Raw genomic sequence first — 26532 nt, 5'->3', positions numbered from 1 at the left:
GATTTGTCCTTTCCCAAGACGACCTCAGGTATGATGCTGGCCCAAGTTGCAAGGGGCTAGAGGTGTGGGGCAACAGGGTCTTCATTAAGGAGACAGGTGTGGACTGCTTCAGTGAGTCATGTCTACCCTGCCAGGCGAGTCCGTACCGCTCAGTGCCCCAGAGAACATGCTGCACTCTTTCCCTACTTGTGAGAGCTGGGCAGTAGTATCACTGCGGCGGCCGTAGACACAGCAGTGGAGCTAAACCCGCAGGCCCAACTGTATTCTTCCCTCTGGGGGGGGGGGGGGGGGGGGGGGGGGGAGGCCTGCACAGTCACATGGTCACCAGGAGCTAAGTCAGTTGCTTCCCAGGCCGGAGGCGGACCTGAGCAGGTAGGACTCGAGCGTGGGGCACCCCAAGGAAAGAGTGAAAGCACATGCTGCACGGAGCCCCAACTGTTCCCCGCTGCTCCTGATTGTGGCTAACTGGGAATGCACTCTGTTCGATCCGGGCACTCCAAGCAAGCTGTAGGACACCCATGGCACAGCTAATGGAATTCCATTCTGTACCCCTAAGGGTAGCTACCTGCAGTCGCAGTTGGGTGTTTGTGAAGAGCGTAGGTCCAAGGTCAATCAGGGCCCAGTGTCGTTGACACAAGTAGAGGGATTATTTGGCAGGGCCCTCGGGGTGAGAATGCAGCAGAATAGTGACCCAGGTGAGCCACCCTGCAAGGCACAGGCTGCCCCTCAGTCCTCGAGGGTTGTCTTGCCGGTGTGATGAGGCACTCAACTGTTTTACAGGAGGGTGTCCTTTGCTGCCCCTTAGAGCTCACCCCCCTGGGAATCCGCCAAGACAGGCAGTGATTTGAGGGGAGGCGAGGTCACTAGCAGGCTGGTAGATCCCAATGTGTACCTGTAGCTGCCAGGCACCATCAGATGTGCAAGTGGCGCTCTCCTCCCTCCGTCGTGCACAGCCACAGCATGTCGTACTCACTGCGGGGCTGGGGTGGCCAGCGTCAGGCAGAACTCCCTGTAACTGAGCCACCCTGACAAGACCAGGGAGGCAGAATTCTCCTTACTCCAGGCCACCGCCGCTAATACTATTACTCCAAGCAGCCCTACAGGCACCTGATCTGATGTACAGGACGAGTCCCTACTTGGGAAGCGCGGCCGTGCGCTCCTCAGCAGCGCGCCGTTCACCTTGCCGGTGCACAATGTCGGCAAACGCCATCGGGCCACCCATGGAGTGCCGCCAATGAGTTAGGGCCCTCCCGGCCCAAGGATGTGCAAGTGAGCACCAGACGCTGGGGCCACTCACCTCGTGTCGGAGTTGCAGCAGTCCGTTGCACACACCCCATTAGGCTGGATAGGCCTCAGTTGTAAAGGCACTCATGCTGTCCCAAATTCGCATCTGCAGCAGGCCAAATACAGCGGTAGGTTGTGTCAGCTGTTTATGACCACAGAGGAACAGGATCGAGCAGAATGTTGCAGGATTAAAAGATTTAATTGCCTGTCTGGCAGGGAGCTTGGCAGCTCACGTCCTTTCGGCCATGTTTCTAGACCAGTCCCTAGCTCATCGATCCTTAAAACCCTGCATCGCCTAACCCCCTTCACCATGAGCAGGGATCAAAGGGGAATCTAGGGGACTAGGCCTACCCACACAAGTGAGGTACTAATTTTATCTGGAGACCTGGGAAAATGCTGGGTAGATGGAATTTTGTGGCTCCCCTCAGATTCCAGAACTTTGCAGCACCGAAATGTGAGGGAAAAAGTATTTTTTGTCAAATTTTAAGGTTTGCTAATGATTCTGGGTAACAGAACCTGGTGAGAGCACCACAAGTTATCGCATCCTGGACTCCCCTAAGTGTCTAGTTTTCAGAAATGTGCAGGTTTGGTAGGTTTTCCTACATGCCGGATGAGCTAAAGGCCAAAATCCACAGCTAGGCACTTTGCAAAAAACAGGTCAGTTTTCTTTGGGGAAATGTGATGTGTCCATGTTCTGTTTTGGGGCATTTTCTGTCATGGGCACTAGACCTACCCACACAAGTGAGGTACCATTTTTATCAGGAGACTTGTGGGAATGCTGGGTGGAAGGAAATCTGTGGCTCCTCTCAAATTCCAGAACTTTCTGTCACCGAAATGTGAGGAAAAAGTGTTTTTTTGTGCCAAGTTTTGAGGTTTGCAAAGGATTCTGGGTAACAGAACCTGGTGAGATCCCCACAAGTCACCCCATTCTGAAATCCTATAGGTGTCCAGTTTTAAAAAATGTATATATTTGCTAGGTTTCCATAGGTGCCGGCTGAGCTAAAGACCAAAATCCACAGCTAGGCACTTTCCCAAAAAAACGTCAGATTTCAAACTAAAAATGTGATGTGTCCATGTTGTGTTTCCTGTCACGGGCATTAGGCCTACCCACGCAAGTGAGGTATCATTTTTATTGGGAGATTTGGGGGAAACACAGGATAGCAGAACAAGTGTTATTGTCCCTTGTCTTTCTCTACATTTTTTCCTTCCAAATGTAAGAGAGTGTGTAAAAAAGACGACTATTTGAGAAATGCCCTGTAAATCACATTCTAGAATGGGGACCAAGGACTTGAGAGATGTGCAAATAACCACTTATTCTCAACACCTTATCTTGTGACCATTTTGGAAATACAAAGGTTTCCTTGACACATTTTTCACCAAATTAATTGCTGTATACCCAGTATACAATGAAAACCCATTGCAAGGTGCAGCTCATTTATTGGCTCTGGGTATCTAAGGGTCTTGAGGAACCTACAAGCCCTATATATCCCTGCAACCAGAAGAGTCCAGCAGACGTAACAGCATATTGCTTTTGAAAATCTGACATTGCAGGAAAAAGTTACAGAGTAAAATGTGGAGAGAAATGGCTGTTTTTTTCACCTCAATTTCGATATTTGTTTTATTTCAGCTGTTATTTTCTGTAGGAAAACTTTGTAGGATTTACACAAATGACCCCTTGCTAAATTCAGAATTATGTCCACTTTTCGGAAATGTTTAGCTGTCCGGGATCCAGCATTGGTTTCACACACATTTCTGTCCCTAACTGGAAGGAGGCTAAAAGCACAAAAAAAAATAGTAAAAATGGGATATGTCCCAGTAAAATGCCAAAATTGTGTTGAAAATGTGGTTTTCTGATTCAAGTCTGCCTGTTCCTGAAAGCTGTGAAGATGGTGACTGTAGCACTGCAAACCCTTTGAGGATGCCATTTTCAGGAAAAAAAATAAAATAAACACAAGCCGCCTTCTACAGCCCTTTTTCCCTTTAAAAAAAATAATAATTGCTGTATATAGGCTACTTTCTTGGTCTCCTCCAGGGGAACCCATAAACGCTGGGTACCTCTAGAATCCCTAGGATGTTGGGGAAAAAGGACGTAAATTTGGGGTGAGTAGCTTATGTGGATAAAAAGTTATGACAGCCTAAGCTCGAACTGCCCCAAATAGCCAAAAAGAGGCCTGGCACCTGAGGAGCAAAAGGACTGGCAGCGAAGGGGTTAAGTTATAGTTATAAATCTAGACACAAACACCAAATTCACTTGTGTACATAAACAAAACTGGAAATGAATTCAAACAATCCCAAATGTATCCTCATGTAAGAGCCATTTGCATTTGAGTATGAATCATCTTCTCTAGCATATCTTCCATGACTATGAAGGAAAGCTCTCTGCATATTTGATTTACATTTTCACAGGGTAGAAACAGCTTTGATTCACATTTAAGTACAATGAGTAAGCTTGAAAAACTGCCAGCGTTATGCACCATCACGTCAACAATTTCCTTTATCTGAACTCTTCTTTCTGTGAATAATTTCTAATATTTGCAAAAACAAAAAAAGAAAATAATAATAATCTTCGTACAGTGATAACATCTTAGCTCAGTTAAAGAGGTGTTCTCCAGTGGCTCTTCCACAATAACAGTTAAGACTATCAAATACAAAGTGTGTCCGTCTCTGTGTGTTCACTGAAGAAAAAAAAACGTTACAGGGACGTTATAGTTAGGTTCTGAATTTACTCGCACAAAACCATAGAAATTCAGCAGTTATAGTGAACTCAAGTAACTATAGCTAGAACCCTAAGGTAACTATAATTCGCGCCACTGCCATGCACAGTTTTCTCATCATTAATTGTATTGCAAATGTTACAGTGACAATATCAATGATGCCAAGGAAGGTGTCATCAATGATGTAATATGTGGAGTAATTAGCTGTGCATGGTGAGGGCGCGAGTTATAGTTACCCTAGGACGCCACTTTAACTATAATTGTTGCATTTCTATGGTTTTGTGCGAGTAAATTGAGAACCTAACTAGATCGTCCCTGCAACCTTTGTTTTTTCAAATGAATTTCTGTTTTTTTAAATCACGCACATTAATATATTCAGCACCGCGCATAGCCTCTGGCTGTTGCAGCAGGGGTTAGCCGCAGGGCCTAGCCTACAACCAGGCCGTGCAGCGAACCCTCCCACGTGCACCCAAACTCAAGCTGCGCACGGCCTTTGACCTTGCACAGCATGTGTGTGGATGCAGCAGGTGGGGTTTTTCCCATTTTTCTCTGGATCCGAGGATCCACTGTGAATTTACACAGAGGGCTGTGCGCTAAGCCCCGCTATGGATCTGCGGAACCAATGAAAAAAAAACATTGGCAATATTTTGCCTAAGGGACCCCTCTATGTGTCCTATGAGTCAATATACATATTTACGGACTTCTTACATGTTTTTGCACTCTTCTTTTCCCACTGCCCGGCTGATGAGACAAACAAAATGGCAGCTAGAACTTTCCTGTCAGGTTGCAGCCAGCCAATCTGCTCCTTGCTTTTCTTTGGATCCATGGATCCTCCATGAATGGATCCGTGAAGGATCCCTGTCCCTAGATAGTCATATTTTTTAACCTTAAATAACCTTGAAACTACTGAAAAGATTTACACCAGATCACAGCAAGCGCTGGCATAGCCAATAGGTCTCGCTTTTGGAATCTTATACGTATTTAGACATGCAGCACATTATCCTTGGTGCTTCAACATTTACTGTTACTTCAAATGCCACTGGTCAGCTGTACACTGCCCACACAAGCTAATGAATGAGAAAGAGTGATAATAAAGCAACCCAGTGGCAAGCAATGGACAATCGCTTAGCCCAATCTCAGCTGACAATAGATGTTTTTTTAGAAAAGGACATATTGAGCTGTCTGGTAGGTGAGATCTAACGAGAAGTCACCGGCTCTGGAGAGAAAAGTAATTGGAGAGGCTCTTAATGATAGATATTGCTTTGAGACCAGAAGGGGAGAAAGTACATTCATCCCCATTCTCTCACTGTTTGGATAACAGGGTCTACAAACACCACAAGGTTGTGCACTGGCATGGAGGCTGAGCCACCACATACAGCGACTGTGCTATTTGGTTAGAAATCAGCAGTAATATGCTGATTCATGTTGCACTTTGAGTTAAAAGGCTTTGGAAGACACAGGGATTACGTAAAGGCCTAAAAGGGGGAAAATGCTTTAGGTAACACAAAAACATGGTGGTAGTCGGAAATGAACTAGAAACACTGGAATAGCTGATCTGTACAGCAGAGTCTAAATTGTGCAACCAGATGCCCATATTCAGTATACAAAAGTTTTCCTGATACACTCGGATGTTAGTTTCAGGCTCGAAAAATCAACAGCCAGAATATAGTCCCTGGAAAATGTTAATGTCCTGCCAGGATGTTACACTGGGCATACATTTTGAATCCAAATCAGTTTTGTAAACGAGCTTTCAAATGAGCACAACAGAGCATAAGCATTCCAGGATAATTGTATTGGATTCACAGCAATCTCAGGACACACGGTTGAAAATGCTAACGCTAATGGAAATCACAATGCAGATATCACACCACGCATCCTACCTACAGAAGTATCATACGACGACTCCACAGCGGGTTAAAGAACACCTAACTAGTGAAACAAAAAGGAGGGAAAACAGCAGAACATAAGCAATGAAATGGAATGAATAATTAATAGGGCTGTAGGAATTATTAAGAAAAGCAGCATACAATGAACAAGAAACGCTATTACTGGCTGAACACCTAAAAATGTTTTGCAACAGCGATGCACTAAGCAAACATTGCCGACTCTAGATAAACTACAAATACGTCGTCGTAATAAAAGATAATTAATTGTCATGCCAAACTGTATATAGTTTAGCCATTAGAGAATGTGGAACTGTCTTTTGACAATAAAAGGAGCAGGCTTTCAAACGCAACCTAGCAGAACAAATTGTCCACTATGCTCGGGGGCTTGTGGCTACTCTTCCAGAACTTTGTCCGATCTACCGGTATGGTAAAATGAAATGTTAAGTCAGCATGTATTTTGCACGCTTTGAGCACATTTCTCCTATTTAACTGGTCAATACAATGTGATAGGCACCCCTGGACACTGCATTTAGGTGATACGAGGAAAGAGCGTAGGCCGAGCTTAAGTTGTGGAGATATGGAACATAGCATCTACGTGAAAAAGGAAGCCAGTAGCGAAGCCAGTGAGTTAAAATGTCCAAAAAGTTAACGCATTCAGCCCAATGAAAGACACTGTGGAGAAAATGTCAGTGGGCCCTTTTAAAAACGGGTCTTGTGTGCGCTGTGATAAATCGCGATTTTTAACTCCTGTTTTGAATGCCAGCTATTACTTCTTTGCAATACCGTACATAAGCAGTGTATTAAACTTAGAAAATTTGTTGATTTGCAGTCGTTTTATCGTGCGGGAACATTTAAAACGTTTGTAATTGGAAGATTTAAAAAAATGCTAATGAGGGAGGGAGCAGCGGGAGGGTGGAAGAAACAGTACCTCAATCAAATCACAGCAGCGGAAGGCCACTAATTAAGTTGAATCAATCAGTGTTTGGTCTCTGCGCCCTAAGGAGGGACAGAAATTATGTTTGCCCTGCAGTGACAAATTACGAGGCTGTAAAGCAAAGTGCCAGGCAAGCCAACAAATGGTGAGCAACAAGCAGGCTTCAAGCCCTTTACTATACACAAGAGTCTCCCAAGTGCGATGCATGCACTAGCGCATGCACGCGCAGGCTCGACCCTAAAAAGCACAATCTGCAGACCAAGATCTAGCTTCCAGGAAAATCTGGTATAATTCTGTTCAGTGCCTCAGGCTGTAACCATGCATAAAGACTACAAAATACCCATAGAGGCAGAATGGGGAAAAAGTGTTTTGGGATCCCTCTTTTTTCTCGCCCCCACCTGACGAATCACCCCAAAGCTTTCCATGCAGAACTGGGCAAAGTAGGACACTTTTTTAGAACATTTCCTGAAGATTTGTGAAACAGTGCCAAAGTTATTAGCAAAACAAAAAACACTTTGTTTATGGGAAAAGTTGGTCCTAACTATAACTACCTACTGGCTATCACCAGAGGGTAAAGCAAAATATAATACATACATATTATATATATATAGATACATATATACACACACACACAGACACGTATAATTATGTCGCATATAACCTTAGCCAGAGTATTCTGGTGCTAGAAGATTACTGGACTAGCCAGAGAAGCAGAGGAGAATAAGGAAATTAGAACAGTAAGCTCAGGTTTTTAGTTTCTTTTTGAACTCCCGGAGAGAGCTGGCAGATCCAGGCATCAGTGCAAGTTGGTTCCAGTGCTTAGCTGCGAAGTAGAAAAAAAACACTGGCAAAGTCAATAGATTGCGCTTTTTCAAAAGCAATTGGCTTTGCCAATGTGTTTCAGCTATGCTGTACACAAACGTAGCTGCTGTTCAGCATGGCTAAAAGTTAGCAGTAAAGAGGAGAGTGGGGTAGTGGTATGGAGTTGAGTTTCGAAGAATGGAGTAGAGTGGCAAAAAAGTGGAGTAAAGTGTGGCAAAGAGTGGAGCAGAGTGTGAAAGAGTGGAGCAGAGTGTGGCAAAGAGTGGAGTAGAGTGTGGCAAGGAGTAGAGTGTGGCAAAGAGCAGAGTAGAGTGTCAAAGAGAAAGGGTGGAGAAGATTGTCGTGGAGTGTCATCGATTGGAGTGCCCTGGAATGCAGTGGAGCAGAGTGGAGGGCATAGAGTGGAGGGACACAGAGCTAGGACCAACAATTACACCTGCAGACCACACTAGAAATCTAGTGATCTTTCTAGACAACAAGCTCAACATGACAGCTCAAGTCAATGCAGTATGCACCTCCTACTCCACATCCTAAGCATACTGCGAAAAATCTTTAAATGGTTGTCCCTTGAATACCAGTCATACCATCACACAAGCACTCATCACCAGCAGGCTGGACTATGGCAACACTCTTAACACCAGAATCTCCAAACAACTCCAACACAGGCTCGAGACCATCCAATACACCGCTGTCAGACTCATACTCCACCTCCCACAGCGCACTGCACCCCAGGAAGTTTCACTGCCTCCCCATTCACAAGTGCACCCAATTCAAACTTCTTGCTCACATACTCCAAGTCCTACAAAACACAGGACTAGAATACCTGACCAACCACACCTATGCTCTCCTCCTCATTCTTGCTCACACATTCCTCTCATCCGCAAAAGCAAAATTGGAGGTCACTTATTTGCCTACATCGCACCAAAGACATGGAATGATCTCCCTCAACACAGAGCCGCCTCCTCACTTTTTAAGTTCCGCAAGAAGCTGAAGACCTGCCTCTTTAAATATGCACCAAGGGGAACACAAACCTACACACCTGCCTAAGCGCCTGCATATCTTCTCAGGTGATTTGTGCGCTATACAAATCAACAAAACATAACAGGGTCGAGGGATGACAGGCTGGAGGGTCACAGAAGGGCACAGAGTAGAGTCACTGAGTGGTGCAGAGTCGCACAGCGTCAGAGTCACAGAGTCGAGTACAGTCAGAGTAAAGTTGTGAAGTAGAGTGGCCTATAGAAGTGACATATAGTGGCATGGAGTAGAACGTCAGAGTAGAGTGTCAGAATGGAGTGTCGTAGAGTGTCACAGCGTGGAGTGTCAGAGTGAAGTGGCATAGAGTGGTGGGGTGTCGTGGAGTAGAGTGTTGTGTCATGGAATAGAGTAGCCTAGCGTAAAGTGGCATAGAGTGTTGTGGAGTATGGTGGAATAGAGAGCCGTAGAATGGGGTAGAGTAGAGCATCGTAGAGTGATTTAGTGTGGAGTGTCGCAGAGTGGAGAGTCAGAGGGTGGAATGGAGTGTTCGAGAGTGATGTGATGTAGAGTGGAGTGGCGTAGTGTGTAGTATGCTTGGTGTGATAGCGCACTGCCGTTACAGACAACACATTTTAAAGTGAAATTACCATTACATTTGCACATGTAGTTTTAATGATAAAACCATACAGCACACAAACAATGTGTGGAAATGGCATCACCTAGTGTAATGATTTGTTTTGGACGTATTAAAATATTTGTTTTCATCACACTTCAGAATTACAAAATATTGTGCTTTTCTAATTCTGATACATTCTGAAATATTTGCACAGTTCATTTTAAGACATTTTGATTTTAGTGTGTAGTAGAAAAAAAAACAAAAAAACTTTTCTTCCCCCAGAACCCGCAACATTGTCACATAAATCATCTCACTTTGAAGTCAGAGAAAGAAAGGTTAACACTAAGCTCCCTTTGAAGACACAGCCTGACATTTGGTCTCTGCCTTTGAACACACAGCAAATGTGACAAAACCGAGGACTCGTAGAAGAATACAAGGAACAATGGTAAAAAAGGCTTTACTCTAGGGGAGGGACGTATATATGCTGGACAGCCTAAAACAAATAGAGCCAGCAAAAATGGAAAGCCAGAATTCATGAGTTACAAACCGCAAAGGCAAGGGTGAGCAATCGGTGCAATGCGTTCCCAAGGAAGCTTTCAGAATACAGACAAGAAGACAGCTCTGCAGTCTGGTAGGCCTTGACATAAAAATGAGCGTCCCACTATTTGCGAATTAACGGATATGATGGGTGTGGGGTAAGTACAGAGAGGAGAAATAAGAGTCTATTGTGACTGAGAAGAGCGACTCAATTGTTAAGCTAGTGAGGACAGATGTTGAGAGGTTTGAATGTATGACACAGAAGCTTCAAGAGATCATTTTTGCATACTGGGTAATGAAGCAGCATGCATGGAGGTTCAGTACCACTCAGATTTTTGTACTAGTGGTAGCCTCTTAACCAGATAATATGCAATGGCTACATAGAAGGTATTACCATAGTTCAATCTACTGGTGATAATGGGTTGTGTGACAGCACTGCAGATAAAAATGGGGAGTCAAGAGAAGGTTTTACAAAGAAGTTTAGAGAAGTTAAACTAAGTGGCTGGAACAGATGTGATTTGATTGGCCATAAAGAATTGACAGTCAGCTACGATTCCAAGATTCTTAGCATGAGTGACCAGGGTGGGAGTAATACACAGTTCTCCAGGCCTCCAGTCTCTGGACCAGTGTGCAGTGTTATTTCTGAAAGAACCACCTTGTACTTTTCTCAGTTCAGTTTTAGGCAGCTTTTGTGCACGCACCTGGCACCCTATAGCATACATGTATCGAAGATGAATGCTGCAGGATGGGACAAGTGAACTTTAAAGAAAGTAGGGATCAGAGAAGATCATGAGAGAATCCACAGGTGAATTTTGAATAGTGAGACTGAAAAGGGGCAAGGCATACTCATTGGGCGCAGCCAGCCAGGAAACACTGAAACCATTTAAGGGCAATGATACAGACGCCAAAGCTGAGAAGGTGTTTGAGTAGCATGGTGCAGGATATCTTGGCAAAAGATGCTAAAAGATCCAATAGGCAGAAGCTCCCTAATCCAGAATGTAGCATATTTTGTCCATTTAAGCAACAAGGGCAAGTTCTGTGTTGAAGGTGGAACTTAACCCGGACTGTGAGGGGTCAAGGAGCTGATTAGTTTTTAGATAGTTAGATTGTTGGGCATTAACAATTTTTTCTAGGACCTTGGCAGGATATGGCAGCAACGCGAGTGGCCTGAACTTATACAAATAGCGGGGTCCGCAGTAGGTTTCTTCAGGAAGAGTAGAGCGGGGAAGCCCGGCCCTGGTTAGCTATGCGCTCTATAAACCTTTGACCTAGATACAGACATAAAGGACTTTGGCATGCTTTCAACATGCGGGTACATGGCCGCAGTAGTGACTGACTGGAGAGAATAGTAAGTGCTAGACCTGCAGCCAAATGACAGAAGGAAGATGTGATGAGGGTAGAGGTTGTCCAGCTGCGTTAAATTTGAAAAAAAGGCATGGTCCAAGATATTTCTTAGGAGACCTCTGCAGCTTGCACCACTCATTGCCACTGCTAGGACTGTTCCAGTGCACCAAAAGCTGTAAAAACGGCCTGGACTTGCTAATATTTTTTTAAATAATATGTTGCAATTCTAAACAGCCTGGTGTGACCAGCTCAGAAACAGATGTGCAGTACCACCATGTGGTGGACTTTCACAACTGCCAGTGTTGGGCATTAAGTGCCAGTGCCAAGCACCGGCAAACACTGAGTCACATTAAGCACTGTCATCTGGCAAATCGGATTTGATGGAGAGCATGGTAGTTATGACATTTTCCAAGCTGACTGGAGTGAAATTGGCCCAACATTTCCAGTAGCAGAGGCAGATTGAAGGCTTGTGAAAGGGAGATGGCTTTGATGAGGTTATGGGTTGAAGCTGTTGTTGTTTAAGTTATTGATTTTATTTGAAAATAATTCAGCAAGACGCAAAGACTGACCGAGAGCCAGCTGGTTTGAAACAGACAGCAGGTTAGGAGAATTACCAGACAGTGGCAAAGATCTCTTTAGAAGAGTTAGAATGTAGGTGGATACAGGTAATAAAAGAACTGCGCCAGCCGAAGCAGATATTTTTGTGGTAGATCTTCAAAGCAGACTTACGAGGGTGTCTGTCATGATTAGGTGAGGGAGCCTCCAAGTGCTCTCAAGTGCTTTGAATGATTTTTGTTGTGTCTTAAGATCCTCTGTGTACCAGTTCGCCGAAGGAGATTTGTGTAAGAAAGAGCACGTTTTTAAGTGGAGAGCTCCATCCAGAGAGCTTACAATACTGTTATTAAAGTTGTCAGCACCAAATGTAGTCTCAGTAGTTCGACTGGGAGAGAATTGGTCGGAGTTGTTCCCAGGCTATCCTTGGTGACTAATCTGAAGGATCTGCTTTTCTTAAATGTGGAGGATGTCGTGGCTGCTGAAGTGAATTGGGGTATTCTGAAATTGCCAACTATAAGGTGGTAATCTGACCAGGTGGGAGGGTATACATCATATTGATGCTACTGAAACTGGAGAAGAGACAGTCTAACAAATGCCCACCACAGAGGTTCTGTCCCATCATTTACTGGTGGATAGTGTTTAGGGCCCAAGAAAACAGTGAGCTTCAGAACCACAGGTGTCCTTTAAGTGCAGATTAAAGTCATCAAGTGCCAATACATTGTTATACTTTAGGGCAAAAGGTAGGATAAGCTTGGTGACTTTGGCGGTGAAATTCTTCCTTAGTCCTGGTGGGCAGTAGATTTGTGTGTCATCTGCGGTGGGCAGATTATTAACATTGAATTTATACAGGTGGTGTGTTTAGAGAGCACATGCTAATGTACATACAGTTGTGGTTACAGATCTTGGGACTAGTATCAAGTCCAGAAATGAACAGTAAGGTGTAACTGCTAAGCAAAGGGAAGGAGTCTTTGGCCAGGGAGGGACCCTCAGAGGTGCACAGGCCACCAAGGAGGTAGAAATGTTGCATGAAAAACAGCTGCATAAAGAGCTAGAAAGTCCAACTGTGGTAAGTGGGTAAGTGGCAGAGAAGGCCAGAAGTAGGCACTGGCAATTCAAATGGTGTAACTACTTGGAGAATACCTGGTACATACCATGTCAGAAGATCCAGGGATCCTGGGGCTGGTCGCAGATGAGCATAGGCAGGTTTGCCTTTGGATCACTAGTAATGCATCCCCTGCGTGTTCGCGTTCATGCTGCAGGCGCCATTTTGAAAAGCCCAGTACAGGTAAACTGGTGCTTCATCTGGGGGCAGCAGGCGCTGGTTACTGGCAGCCACATATACTGGTGTCACTATCACCAGTTTAGTTATAGTTAGGCCTGACTTTACATGGGAAAGACATTTTTATTTCTTGAATAACTGATGCCATTTAACGATTCTGCAAGAAACTACGCAAAAATACATTCTCTGACTTCGGCTGGGAAGTTTCACACTTATCTGTCAATTGGAGGCCAAGAACAAAGGGAAAAGGGGGTCCAAAAACATCAATGTCCGATTTTAATTTTCTTAGGAAACCTTGTCTCCAATACAGAAAAACGAAGTACACCAAATCGGGCAGAATGATAGAACTTTACTCAGAAACCTTGTATCTCGCTTTTCGGTGTAAATCTGTTCTGTAGTTTGAGAAATGCATGTTTAAAGAGGTGCCCAAGGCTGTCATAATGGGTTTAATCTCCTGGGAAATTCGATGATATCTGGACTGTTAAGTTCAGTGGGACTACCAGTGTCTGAGGGAGCAGTTTCTCAGACAATGTGGTACCGCTGTACCCAAGGATCATACCACGGTACCTTGTGATATGACTAGTCATGCGAAACACCTCAAGAAAATGCTGTGATGGCCATTACAATACTTGGTCGGCTGAAAGCGGGGTTGAGCACAGGCTCGGCTGTGCAGCAGGAGATGGCTGCTTGTGAGGTGTTAGGTGCAAGGCCAGGTCCTGTGGCAAACCCCTGCTGCATACAGTCATCAGCCTTGTACAGCAGGGGTGGCTGCATGCAAAGAGTGGACCGCTGGTCCAATTTAGAATATGATAAAAAAACAGAATCCCTGGGATAGGGTGACATTGTACTCAGATTAGGTTCTAAGGCCTTGACTTTTACCTTTTTTTAAATGTATTGATTTTTTTGGAGTTTAACTGATGTTATAGTTAGATGCTGGAATGAGACATGAGCCAACATAAAAGAAAACTGGAAAACCCTGAAATACAGTGTAGGAATTATGCCTTTTCAGTCTGGTTATCCCAGATTTTTGCACCTTTTGTTGCGCACTATATTTTTGCTGGCTCTAGAACTCTGTGCTCATCTCCAAGCTAACCAGTAGTAAAGTGCCTGGGCTGCCTCTTTAAAAGTGGTTGAATTTGCATCCTACTAATTGCATATTTAACTTTCCTACAAGTCCTTGGTACATGGTGCAAGGTGTACCAGGGCCTGGAACTTAACTGTTGCTAGTGGACAGCAGCACCTATCATGCCTTCTACAACAGTGGCAGTGTGAACATAGCTTCAAGTCTACCACTGTGGCCTGACTGTAGCAGTGTAAAAATTGGAAATCAATCTGTTAAAGTAAGCCCCCTTGACAGGTAAAAATACCTTTTTAAATATTAAAAAGTCATTTATGCGTAGTCCTTTTAGCCCAAAGGGCAGGGTGCATAGTATTTAAAAACATACATGTAGCAATCTAATGTTAACATGTTCTTCCAGTGACTAGCATACAAAAGCTATTTTGACACTGGCAGGCCTAGCTGTCCTGCGTAGAAAACCAGAGTACAGATTAAAATACTAATACTGAATCTTGGGAATGGGACCAGCTAGAAAATTAATTAAACTACTATTTATAATATTTATTCAAAATATAATTCAATGGCCAAGTCAGATGATTTTGAATAAATATTAAGAGAAAGCAACTTTTAGTAAGTCACCTTTTTCTTGCCAGAAGTTCCTGGAGGACTCACTGATGCTGCACTTTCTTGGTGTTCTTAATTAGCATTGAATAGGTGTGAAAAAGGGGTGAAATGCCTCCCATAAGTAAACAATAGGCTGACCTGAATGGGCAGAGAGGACTCTTCTGAACCCCACACAATATGCAGTTTGTTGGCATCTTTTTTGACACTGCAGTGTCAAACCCCCTTGAGTGTCAAACCCTGTTTGACAGGTCTACTGGGTTTACATACAACCTTTTGGGGTACACTTGAATGGATGTCAAGACAATTATTGCAGATCCAGTGTATGGCTGCTGAAGGACTCTGCTTTTGTCCTACCAGACTTCTGTCTCTGGGTTTCATGTGGGTACAGTGACTGCCTCAAACTGGATTTTAGTGTTAGACATAGGGGAACATTACGATTACCATATTAAACTCACCCCACAGACCCTCAGAGCCCACGTTTAGTGTGGTTGGGCATTTTCAAGATGGTGAATGCCTTCAAAGTGTGTAGGGTTGGCCCCATGAATGTATACTCTATTGGTTAGTGTGTCCAGGAGTCATTCCTACCCACTAGCTTGTGCCAGGCATAAATGTGGCACCTCAATGCACCCACTTCTGAACACTTCCTGAAACTGCGGAAAATCAGAAGAAGCCTGCACCCGCTGATTCCTTCTGTACCCCATAAAAAGACGAGGACTCCAAGAGTCATAAGGCTGATCTGCTGAGCAAGCTACAGGGATAGAACAAGCTATAAATGGCTTTTTTCCCCTGAAGTACCCGGTTGAACAGTGGCAATTGAACCTGAGCTAGACCCTGCTGTTAGTCACCTTGAAAGTGTTCAAGTGCTTCCCCTGATTGCTTGAGGTTTTTTAAAAGTGTACTCCTGTGGTGGATTGGGACTTAAAGGACTATGTCAGAAATGTAAATCTTTGAATAGGATGAACCTGGTTGGTGTATTTACCTCAGCTTCAATAAAGTCAGCCTCTAATTGCGCCTAGGTCCCTCTCTACCACCACCATTATTAGTGCTTTGTGATTTTTAATGATATTGCTGCTTACAACTTTAAACATTCATATCTCAGTTCGCCTATTGAATCCCTGTCTATTGGTATTACTTTGTTTATTACATTTTTCGTTTTGCATTTTGACTTTACTGCTGTTTTGGTACTGCATAAATACTTAACCCATTACCCTAAGTATAGGATGCTGTTGATTTTAGTGGCTGAGAATGATTGCGATTGTTCCTTGAGGTGGGTAGACAGACAACTCAAATAAAAATACAATTTCTTATCTACCCTGGTTATAATTTAATCAATTTAATTCAAATTCCTTATTGCTTGATTTCATAAAATCATTGCATTACAGCACACAATTCAATAATTAAAATAAATCCCATAAAACCACTCCATGCCTATCCCTATGCACTTCGATACAACTGATGCTAGTTACTTGCAGGATAAATACACTAATAGCAGGCTGTAAACACTGCATTAAATGCCATCAATATATACTCTCCAAATGTTTAAAAATTATTTCCAGGAATTAAAAATATAAAATAATCACATAACCAATAGATTTAAACTAAAACCAATATCACTGGTTATAATAGCTCCAGTGAATATAGCATTTTGTGAAGGATACCAATACTTTTACAAAAGTGATAATGAATGGCTTCAGCTAAACAATACATTTTGGTACAACTTATGCTGCTTTCTACCAAGATGAATATACTGAAAGCAAGACTGTAAAACTGCTATAAATACCATTTCTACATTACCAGCATATATTTAAAATTATAATAGAGATATAAAGTAATTGTATAGCCCAGAGTTAAAACAGGCCTAATGTCACCAATGATGATAGTTACAGTGAGGCTGGCTTTTTATGGGAAGTGTCAATGAGCTACATCAAAACACTGAGCTGTCGTCATAGATCTCAAATATGTTTCCTAATAGGTGAGATGAGTACAAGCCCATGATGAAAAGGAGTATAATACTTCAACAGTAATAGGAACGACAATGTAGCTGACGTGTGATAAAGAAAGCTAAAGACATACAGAATCAGGGACTATTTCAGTTCTGGCCACAAACGGCTCTTACTTTGACAACAAGATTTATGGTGAAACGGCAAAAACGAAGAAGATGGGCCGAATACCTAAGTACTCACATCACAATCACCTTTACAATCACCTTCAAGGCATTGCCTCTACCCGTTTCACAAATCACTGCAAGAATTTCATAAGAGCACAGCTTAATCTGAGGTCTCTAGTATTGAAGCAGGCCAAGATAGCCGTCCTACAGGATCTTATTCCTATTGCTATCCACCTTCTTCGTAGAAGCCAAAACCGATCCTGTAGCGGGGTGGGGCATATGAACAATATATGAATGATGTCCTCCAACCAGAGGTAGCATAGCCGGCAGCTCCCTTGTTCTTCTTGTCTCTTCCAAACTGGGTTTATTACCCATCACATGTTATCAGCCAGCCTGTATTTCCTTAACTGAGACAGCGGGTCATAAGGAGTTTGGCAGACGGAAACATCCGTCCGCCAAACTACGACAAGAAGACTGCTGCAGTGCTGGCAGACATCCCACCAGCCCCACTTTCCTCCTGAGCTGACCGGGGGAAACCAAGGTTTCTGCTGGTCAGTCCAGTGGGAAAGGTGGAGCAGCACTGTACCCAGCTCATAACAGACGCCAGCAATGCTGCCACACGAAGGGTGCACCAGCACCCTTGAAAATGCACACTGTCTGCACAACGGGTATGGGCAGTGCAGGGACTCCCAGATTCCCCCCTGCTCTTGTTCTCCGCCAGCCTTTCATGGTGGTGAAACCGCCATGAAAAGGCTGGCAAAGAACAAGGTTGTAATCAGCAGGGCGATGCCGAGTTCAGTGCCGCCCGGACTGATTACAACCAAAACCTCTGTCAGCCTATCAGCATCTTGGGTCCAGGCGGGGACGGCAGTAGGTTCGTGGGTCTGCCCACCAACCTCGTAATGTGGCGGTCGGACTGCCACAGCCACATCAGTCCGACCGCCACTGCGAGTCTTGCCGGCCTTGTGACCACCAGACTTGTAATCGCCACCTTAGTTTGTTCCTTGAAAGGTTCACTGAGATAGCTTTGGGGTTTCAACTGCTCATACCAGCTATGTTTACGTTGTGCTAAAGTAGCCTCATCCTCAAGCAGAGAAAACTGTCGTTTTGAACTCCTGGTAGCTAATTGGTAAGTCCCAGGCAGACTTTAGGTTCAAAGAGCTCAAGGACAGCAGCAAATAAAATTGTGCTTGGGAGCTATGTTTTGAATTCAGTTTGATTCAAATGTAATGGACCAATGATTCCTCTTATGTGGACCTAAATTTATGACACTGCAGCATGAAAGCCCCCATTCGGACCAGACCTTGCTTGGTGATCCCAAACTTGAGTCTGATCTGGGAGGGTGACACGTGCCAGGGAAGCTAAAAGATCGCTCTACAGATCTTAAGAAGCATTTTACCCAGTAGTTGGCTGTCCCTCCCTTTAAGCACCTCACGCCCATACACCAATGTAGGCACAACCTTTGCCCGAGCCATGTGCAGGATAGGCAACAGGGTAGGGGCTTTTAATCTTGTGGCGAGGGACCTGAGGTCTGCACACAATGTGTTTCATTTCCTTCTAATTTCTTCCAACTGATCGGTGTAATATCCATTCCCATTGAAGTGTACTCCTGAGTATTTAAAATTGTTAATTGACTCAAGCCTCTCTGTTTCTAGGCACCACGTTTGCTTTTTTAAGCGACTGCCACTAAGGGCCAAGATCTTTGTTTTAATTTTGTTAATTAGCAGGCTGTTCTTGGTTGAATAAGCCACTGTTGCGTCAATGAGGCATTTCAGATCAACCTTCGTGCGACTTATTAACACCAAGTCATCTGCATACAGCAAATTTGAGAGCTGAAAGGCCCCCAGCTTGGGTGGGTGGAAGTTTGCTGCGTTTAGAGCCGGGGTTAAGTCCAGTAAGTGCAGGATGAATAGAGTCGGAGCAAGGACACACAAGTGCTTAAGGCCTGCATAGTTTTAATCGGTTCTAGATTTTAGTAAAAAACTAACTTCCACCCCATCATGCACTGCTTAAACCATCCTATATTACATCATGTATGATTGGTTAACATGTATTAAAAAATAAATAAAAAAAATTCAAAAAGAACAAAAATGTGAGCTGGGTGTTTGCGGAGGGAAGGCAACATTGCCTGTTTTTTTTTTAGTGAACTAAAACTTATTTCTTTCACTGTTTTTTTTTTATTTATTTTTTTAAATTAGCTCTGGGCTCGTTCCAACACATAACTATAAATTCACTTTAACATTTTTTTCCATGGTGTATTTTATGAATCAGATAAGTGTGTAAGATAGTTGAATACTACCACTGAGCTTTCCTTGTGACACCATAAATCATTAGGCCGCAAGTCAAGTGGTGTGCCACTCACACAAGAACAATGTGATGAACACATCTTCATAGTGCTACAAACTGACTGCAGCAACCTCGAAAAAAAAAAAATCTAGACTATGGTTCTGAATAATCGGCAACCTGAATTGCATTTTAAATGGCATCTGCATTTTTAGACATGGTTCTTAAGGTCCTTTGCCTTCAAAACATTACTGTCTCTGCTGGTTTCTATTTGCAAAGCACCCAGGCTGAGAGTATTCCAACCACATTTCAGCTACCTGATATTCCCTGTGCTAGACATTAGGAAAAAACATACCATTCTAACCTTGAGGAAATATTTAAAAGCTCACATTTTCTAACTCTTTTCAGGTTAATTCACTTCACTCTTTCCAAAGCTCTCAGTCCAACACCAGAACACAACTGTATTCCTTACTACTTGCCCGTTTCTCATTTTATGCCCATGTAAAGTAACATCTATTAACTGGGTTATCAGTAAAGCACACTAACACTCTATATGTTCAGGAGTGGTCTATAAAACTGTTAACTAACAATAATTTGAGGATCTCTGGGCTTTTGGCACACCCCCTGTCAGCCCTACTTCTCGACCTGAATTATCTGGAGGACATGGTCAACACCTCAGGCTCAACACCCCTAGTTAACACTATAATCTCTGGTTCTGCTACGAGGCTCCTTTGTGTTTTCAGACATGGGTGCTAGACTTTCTTTGGTGCTCTGGTGCCATTGCAATTTGCCAGATGAGGACTGAGGAACACTTAACGTTGGACTGAGTAGGCAAGTTACATTGCCAGGACAGGCTTGGGCCACTGGGTCAATAATATACCACTACGGAGGCAAAGAAAACAAATGAGAAGTTCAAAATACAATTTCAATTCCTCTCGACCTCATTCTATAGAAGAATCAGCGACAGACAACTCTCCAAAGAAACCTTGCGACAGCTGTTGTTCAACTGAGGGCTTGAAATTGTATTATTAGCAAAAGACCTGGTTCAGTTACAGTGGAAGGCTGAAATGGATTCAGGCAAGTAGGATGAAGGAGAGCAACAGACTGTCTTTGGAGGATGGCGTAGAGACATGCTCCTTTGTAATGCAAAAAAATAAAAAATTAACTCTTTGCAGCACATGTATAACAAAATGTAAGATTCAGGAGAGCACTCATGATTTAACCACATCAGAATAATACTAGTCTCTTAATCTGTGATCGTGATCTGGTACGTTACAGAAAAAGGCCACTAATGTAACTAGGACAAAACGCATCAACAGTATTTAGAGGAGTCCATTACAGATTAAAAGAATCAACAAAGTGGCAAAAAACGAGAAGATACAAACTGAGAACATTTTGTTCTGATTTTCCTAATCGACTACCTCTATGGTGGACATTTGCACCAGCCTAATTGTTGAACACCTATTACACAAAATATCAGAGGGAACAAGAGAAAAATGATATATTTGTGAACTGTGTGCATAAAGATTTGTGGTTTTTGTTTACTGTAGAATCATATTGATGCGTTTGTTGTAAATGATAAATTGGACTCGGGGATTACTGAGTCTTGCTGGATATGGTGAGTGATGGCAACATAAAAAAATGTTTGTGCATTAAATGCTTTTGTTTGATTCACGCACATGCAATAAGGATTGAATGTCTTGTTGTAGTCAACTTTTTGATTGTATAATGAATCCCCATCTTTTACCACTTTTTTACTTGATTGTGTATAGACCAGGTGGTTGGGGTTATATGAGCAAACCCCTTATTTGTAGCTTTGTGTTAAAGGAGAACAGCGCGGGTCAGCATCCTCTAGAATTGCAAACAGGAGATCAATATTTGACATGTCATTTTTGCATGCTTAGTGCTCTTATTGTAAAGCAATAACTAGGCCCTAGACAAAATCATAACCACGGCACCAAAAGGTGCCTAATACTCTGGTCTGCCATATCTGCTTCCACAGTAACTAGGCCTGAAATAGATTTTCAATTGGAACTATAAGGTACTATTTAGGTTTGTTGATTAGCCTCATATCACCCCAAATCTCCACTTGGGAGACTTGGGGATTAGGGAGGGTAAAGTTTGCCTGATTAGCTGCCTCGGGTAATGTGAGAAACATTTGCGCATTGGCAAACTTACTACATGGTTTAGATTGTCCTGTTACAGTCTGGAACAACTAGATAATCTTGTTCTAATGAGTGCATCAAAAACATGCATAATTGAAGAAAAAAACGCTGGAACAGCCTTTAGATCAAGTGATCACTGTTAAATTTAAATAAATCTGAATATGTAGTATACTAGCCAATTTTATAAGTGGCTAATGGATTTAGCAAATCCAATTATTTTATCACCCTGCAGCAATAAACATACAAAAAGGTATATTACCATACACAACAGCTAATATTCTTGTCATCAAAGGACACAGGATCGTGTACGAGTAGACAAACTGTAAACTCAAGCAACTACAATCAGAAAACAGAGCCTTGATGACCACAATAAAATTCAACAAATAGGGGGCGTAGCATAACCGCTGACCATGGCGGACGCAATCTGAAACCGCTCCGTGCATTCACAAACCTTCCCCTGGCATCCTACCCCACATCGGAAAGGAGGCACCACCAATCTACCCACTGCGGCCCCATCTAGTGTCTGTGGAGCTGTGGGTGCCCTTGGACGATGCTGATTGCCATTGCACTTGCTGTGTTTGTGGCGATGTCTTTATGGGCTGCAGGGGATGGCCACGCGGCAAGGGCCGCTACTCAAAGTTTTTAGCCCGTGGTGAAACGGACCTGGCTGGCTGGGACTTGGGGGCCCAATCTGCACCAGTGAGAGGCTTGCCCCAGGAGACTAACTCCGATCTCCTCGCCTTCAGGGAGCACTGGGGACATTCTGCTACTGTGATACGGGCCTCCTGCCTCATTGACCATTTCCCAGTGGCCTGGCGCTCTGCCCTTTCCCCCCTCCCCCAGAGGGGCCTACAGCAAGTCAGCCTCACACAACTGGTCCGCAGGACACACAGCTCCATTTTGCCGGTAAGCAGAGAGAGGGCTCCAGGGGACCCCAGTTGATTGCGGACTTAGGAGGCAGGCCTCGGGGACTTCTCTGGCCTCAGATATCTACTTGGCTCCCCCACAGGGAGGTAGTGATGCAGATGACCTGATTGCTTGGTGCTGCTTTCGTTTTTGTATGGTTTGATGACTGTTGTCCGACGGCCTTGTCTTCGGTACAGCCTCTATTGGGCCTTTACCCCTCTAAGGCCCTCCTCTTTTCTCCAGCACCTCCCTGCATTCTATGGTGGTGGGGGCTGTGCTCCCATGGGGACATGCCAATATGGACACTGCCTGTGAGGTTTCCTGGGGGCCCCAGGGGATGCTCGAGGGCTACCCCACTCTCTCAGCCTCCTGATCTTTCTAGACCCTACGGACCTATAGGTGACCACCAGACTCTGATGCAGGGTGCTTGCATTACATATAACACTGTGTAATTTGGTCTGGAGTATCTTGAGACCCTGATCACGAGTTCTCCACATATATTTCTATATTTCTCCCCTCTATGTTTGACAAAGCCACTCTGTCCTGCTAGTGTCTAGGACTTGGTCATGGTGATGCACTTGAACTCTCAGAGTATGGCCTCCTTATGGGGTTGTGGGAGGGTGGGTGCATCTGTAGCGGAGACAGCCAGACTAGGTTTTGGTGCGGTTTGCAGCGCTCTACTCCCCTGTCTCCACTCCTGCATTTGTTAGTTCAGCCCTGGGGCAATGGTAATAAGCCTCAGATTCCTGCATTTCCCAGGGCCCATCAATCATGACTGCTAGTGCCACCCCCTACCAGGGACCACAGTGAGGGTCAGCTCTGGTGCCTGGTGCAGTGCAGTCGAAATGGTTGTGTCTAGCTCCACCCTCATCACCATGGCCAAGAAAAAGGCTCCAAAAGGCACTAAGCAAAGTACTCTCAAAAATATACTCAACCTGGTGGGCCCTCTTCTCTCACTGGGCAGGCTGTCCCAAGGATCCAACTCCTGACAATGCTGGCTTCTTGGCAGTCATCATGCAATCATGAGACTTGCTGGACACCAAAATTGGTACGTTGGGCACTAGGTTATCCTACTCCGCCAGGACCTACGGAACGCGGTTGACTGTATCACTGAGGTTGAAACTAAAGACTCTAGAGTGGGGACTTCAGTTGCGTCCCTACAACAGACCGTGACAAATCATACAGCAGTGACTAGTTATCTGGCAGCCCAAGATGGTTTTCTGCAGTCCAAGGCATCGTCCTGCCACCCGACTAGCACCTTGCAGAGACAATAGCCTTTGCCAAACCTGGCTGGCCAGCCGATGAACATTCTTCATATCGCCTTATTAAACCTCAAGGTGAAGATTCTGGAGAAGGTGCTTGCAGACTGGTACAATTCCAGACTTGGTGTTTCCATACCAAGCAAAGTTAGGCCTCGCTGTGCCACTTGTCACAATATTCAACGCCTGTACAATGCGCTGGGGCTCATCGACAGGTTGGCAGGACCTGCAGCGATTCTCTTGGCTGACACAAACAAAGCCTTTAACTCCATGAGCTGGAAATATTTGTTTGTCTTCCATCAACGCCTTGATTTTGGTCCCAGATTTCTTTTTTATCTTAAATTACTGTATACTGATGTAAAAGCATTGTTGGAGTGGATGGTGCCATTCCAGATACAGCAGGAGATGTGGCAGGGTTGCCCCCTGTCCCCCTGCTGTTTGATCTTGCCACAGAACCCTCAGCAGTCTGGGTGACAATAGAAGCACAGGTGCTGGGCTTTGAATAGGGAGAAGGGCTGCTGGACAGAATAGCACTGTTTTTCCTCACATCGCCTGACGAATCAGAGCTTGAGTCCTCAGATTCTGCATATCTTTGGGGAGATCTTGGGCCTCCATATTAATATTTTAAATCTACAGTGTTCTCGGCTGGTGCTTGCCCCCAAGATTGCGGCTGGGCATTGGGTTTGCAGAATGCACTGTACGGGTTCAAATATCTAGCCATTTTTGTGTCCCCTGATGCGACTCTGGCATGGTTGTGCAATCTGGAGCCGGTTCTGGCTCACCTGTGGGAAGATATCCAGATCTGGTCCACCTTGCCTCTGTCCTCGCTGGTTCCTTTATCAGCTACAAAACTTCCCTTACGTGGTTCTCCAACAGTGGTTCTGTAGATTGAATTCCATCCGTACTGCATTTCTTTGGGAATGGGGGGGGACCCCTCTTATAGTCCTGAGTAAATGTTATCAGTCCACATACTGTGGGGGAATCGTAGTGGTGGATTTAGAATCATACTATCATGTGTTCCATCTTATAATAATTAAAGATTGGTGGTATGACGTCCAGGGTGACTCCACTTATTTGTGAGAGAAATGGGCAATGGGAGACTCCCCTATAGACACCCCTATTCTTGCTAACTTATATGGCAGCGCAACAGAGACTCCCTTCCCCAGGTGACGAGGATAGTTTTTAATCTATGGCGTTCCTTCCTCCGGCAGATGGGGTGGTGGGGCAGGTTAACAGAGTGGACACCGCTGTGGAGAGGTTGCATGCTCTCCCAGGTGACGGCACTAGAGGGTCTATAAGTGGGAACTAACTGGGATCTGTATCCTGGGAGATGTCATGTGCGGAAGGGTGCTGAAGTAGTTTCCGACTCTACAAGCAGAATATCGGCTCCACAGTAGCCAGTTTCATAGGTACCTTTAGCTTTGCCATGCTCGGACCCCCTACATTACTGCCCTGAGCACCCCTCCCCCACCAAATGTAACACGTTAAAGGGCAAGCTCCTTATGGGTGCCCATAAAGTTGCAAATATTTACCAAACTCTAATCTCAAAACGCCCCAACACATTTTCAGCCCTTAGGGCTGCGTGAGGCAGACGTGGGGACTCTCGAGAAAGAGGATTGGACTAAGGCGCTGGCAGCACCTTGTGCGGCTGCTATTGAGGCCTGGCTCAGGCTGATCCAATTTAAATACCTCCACAGAATATATTTTATACGCCATAGACTTTGATGCATGGATGTGATCGCCTCCCCAACCTGTCTCCGGTGTGGCATCAGGGAAGGCATATTTATTAATAGAGTGTGGTGCTGTCCAGAGTTGCATAGATTCTGGCGTGGATGACAACTGGGGGGGGTTCTCTCTTGGTTGAGCCCAATTGACCCTAAACTTAACTTCTACATCTCACCAATGATTTGGGTGATAACATATTGATTATCTCTACTGTATTTGGGCCTGACTTAAGCTAAGCAAGATATAGCGCAGGAGTAGAAGTCTGAGGCCCCCATCCCTGGGAGCATGGAAGAAAGGAATGGACCATTGTATGGGGTTGGAAACAGCAGTTTATAAGGCAAGGGGCTGCCTCCAAAAACACCCGAAGAGATGGTCGAGATGGGCAGATTACCGGGGCATAGAATTATAACTTGCCCATCCCAGGTCTCACTTGGTTCATGATGAAGTTCAGGCTTTCATGGGATAAGAGCAGGCTGGGTGGGTGTGGGATACAGATAGTCCCTATGGAACATTTCTGTGTTTTCCTACTGGATGTGAAGGATTGGGGTAGTATGTGCGTTCAGGTCTTAAATTTTTCTTTTGCATTATTATTAATCATTCTATCATTGTGTGTTGGCCTAAGAGGACTCGTTCCTTGTATAAACCACAAAATAAATAAAATGTGTTAAAAAAATCTTTCCCCCCAAAAAAAAAAAAAACATATATATACATATGGGTAGCTCAAACAGAAGCCTCTTCTTGGAGAACTCTACCTCTTGACATGATACTTAGTGGAGATCCGAGATAGTTCAAGAAAGTATGAAAAAAAGATTTGCAAGAAAATCTTTGGTAACAAATGTTTGTTTTTTCCTTCAGTGCCTAATTCTATCTTGTGCATGCAATCCCTTCATCTTTTCCATTCCCAGCCATCTGTTTCTTTCAATTTTCCCTTTTTTCAGGATTTCAGTTATTCTTACACCACTATAGCCGTAATAAGTCAATATTTATCTTACAGCTGAGTGCTTAAGAGTGGTCATTGATATCAGGTGGTGCTATATCAATGTTTAAGTAAAATAAATAATATGGAGACATTGAGGCAAGACCCCACACTGATGGTTACACCCTGTCATAAGGATGCACTGTTCAACTGTGTAATTATTAAAATTCCGTCCTCAGCTGAATAATGATTTTATTTCCCATTGTGCAGTCTTTGAGAAGTCATACTGTCCACACTTCACAAAGGCAATCCTTCATAATTCAATAAGCAGCATTACTCATCCATGTTGCAAGTACATAAAACAGATAGTGCTAAAGACACATAGCCAATCAGTAATGTTGCCCAACTAACAACAATGAAGATGTCCTGAAGAGTCAGAATGTCACCTCTTCGAATTAAATACTTATCATTATAAAGTGGCACGCAGGAGGAGTCGAGTCTGGATTAAAATATCTTAACTTTACATCCCAACCACTGCATATAT

At 44.1% G+C, this 26532-nt stretch overlaps 1 protein-coding gene across 2 annotated transcripts in view; it reads right to left on the bottom strand.

The window, feature by feature from the left end:
- The window catches only part of ACBD6 (acyl-CoA binding domain containing 6), a 367559-nt gene that overhangs the window by 328410 nt on the left and 12617 nt on the right, over window positions 1-26532 (bottom strand). The window lies entirely within an intron of this gene.

The sequence above is a fragment of the Pleurodeles waltl genome, chromosome 4_2, assembly GCF_031143425.1.
Source record: "Pleurodeles waltl isolate 20211129_DDA chromosome 4_2, aPleWal1.hap1.20221129, whole genome shotgun sequence".
Taxonomy (NCBI): Eukaryota; Metazoa; Chordata; class Amphibia; order Caudata; family Salamandridae; genus Pleurodeles; species Pleurodeles waltl.
This window is presented reverse-complemented; position numbering and strand designations above follow the sequence as displayed.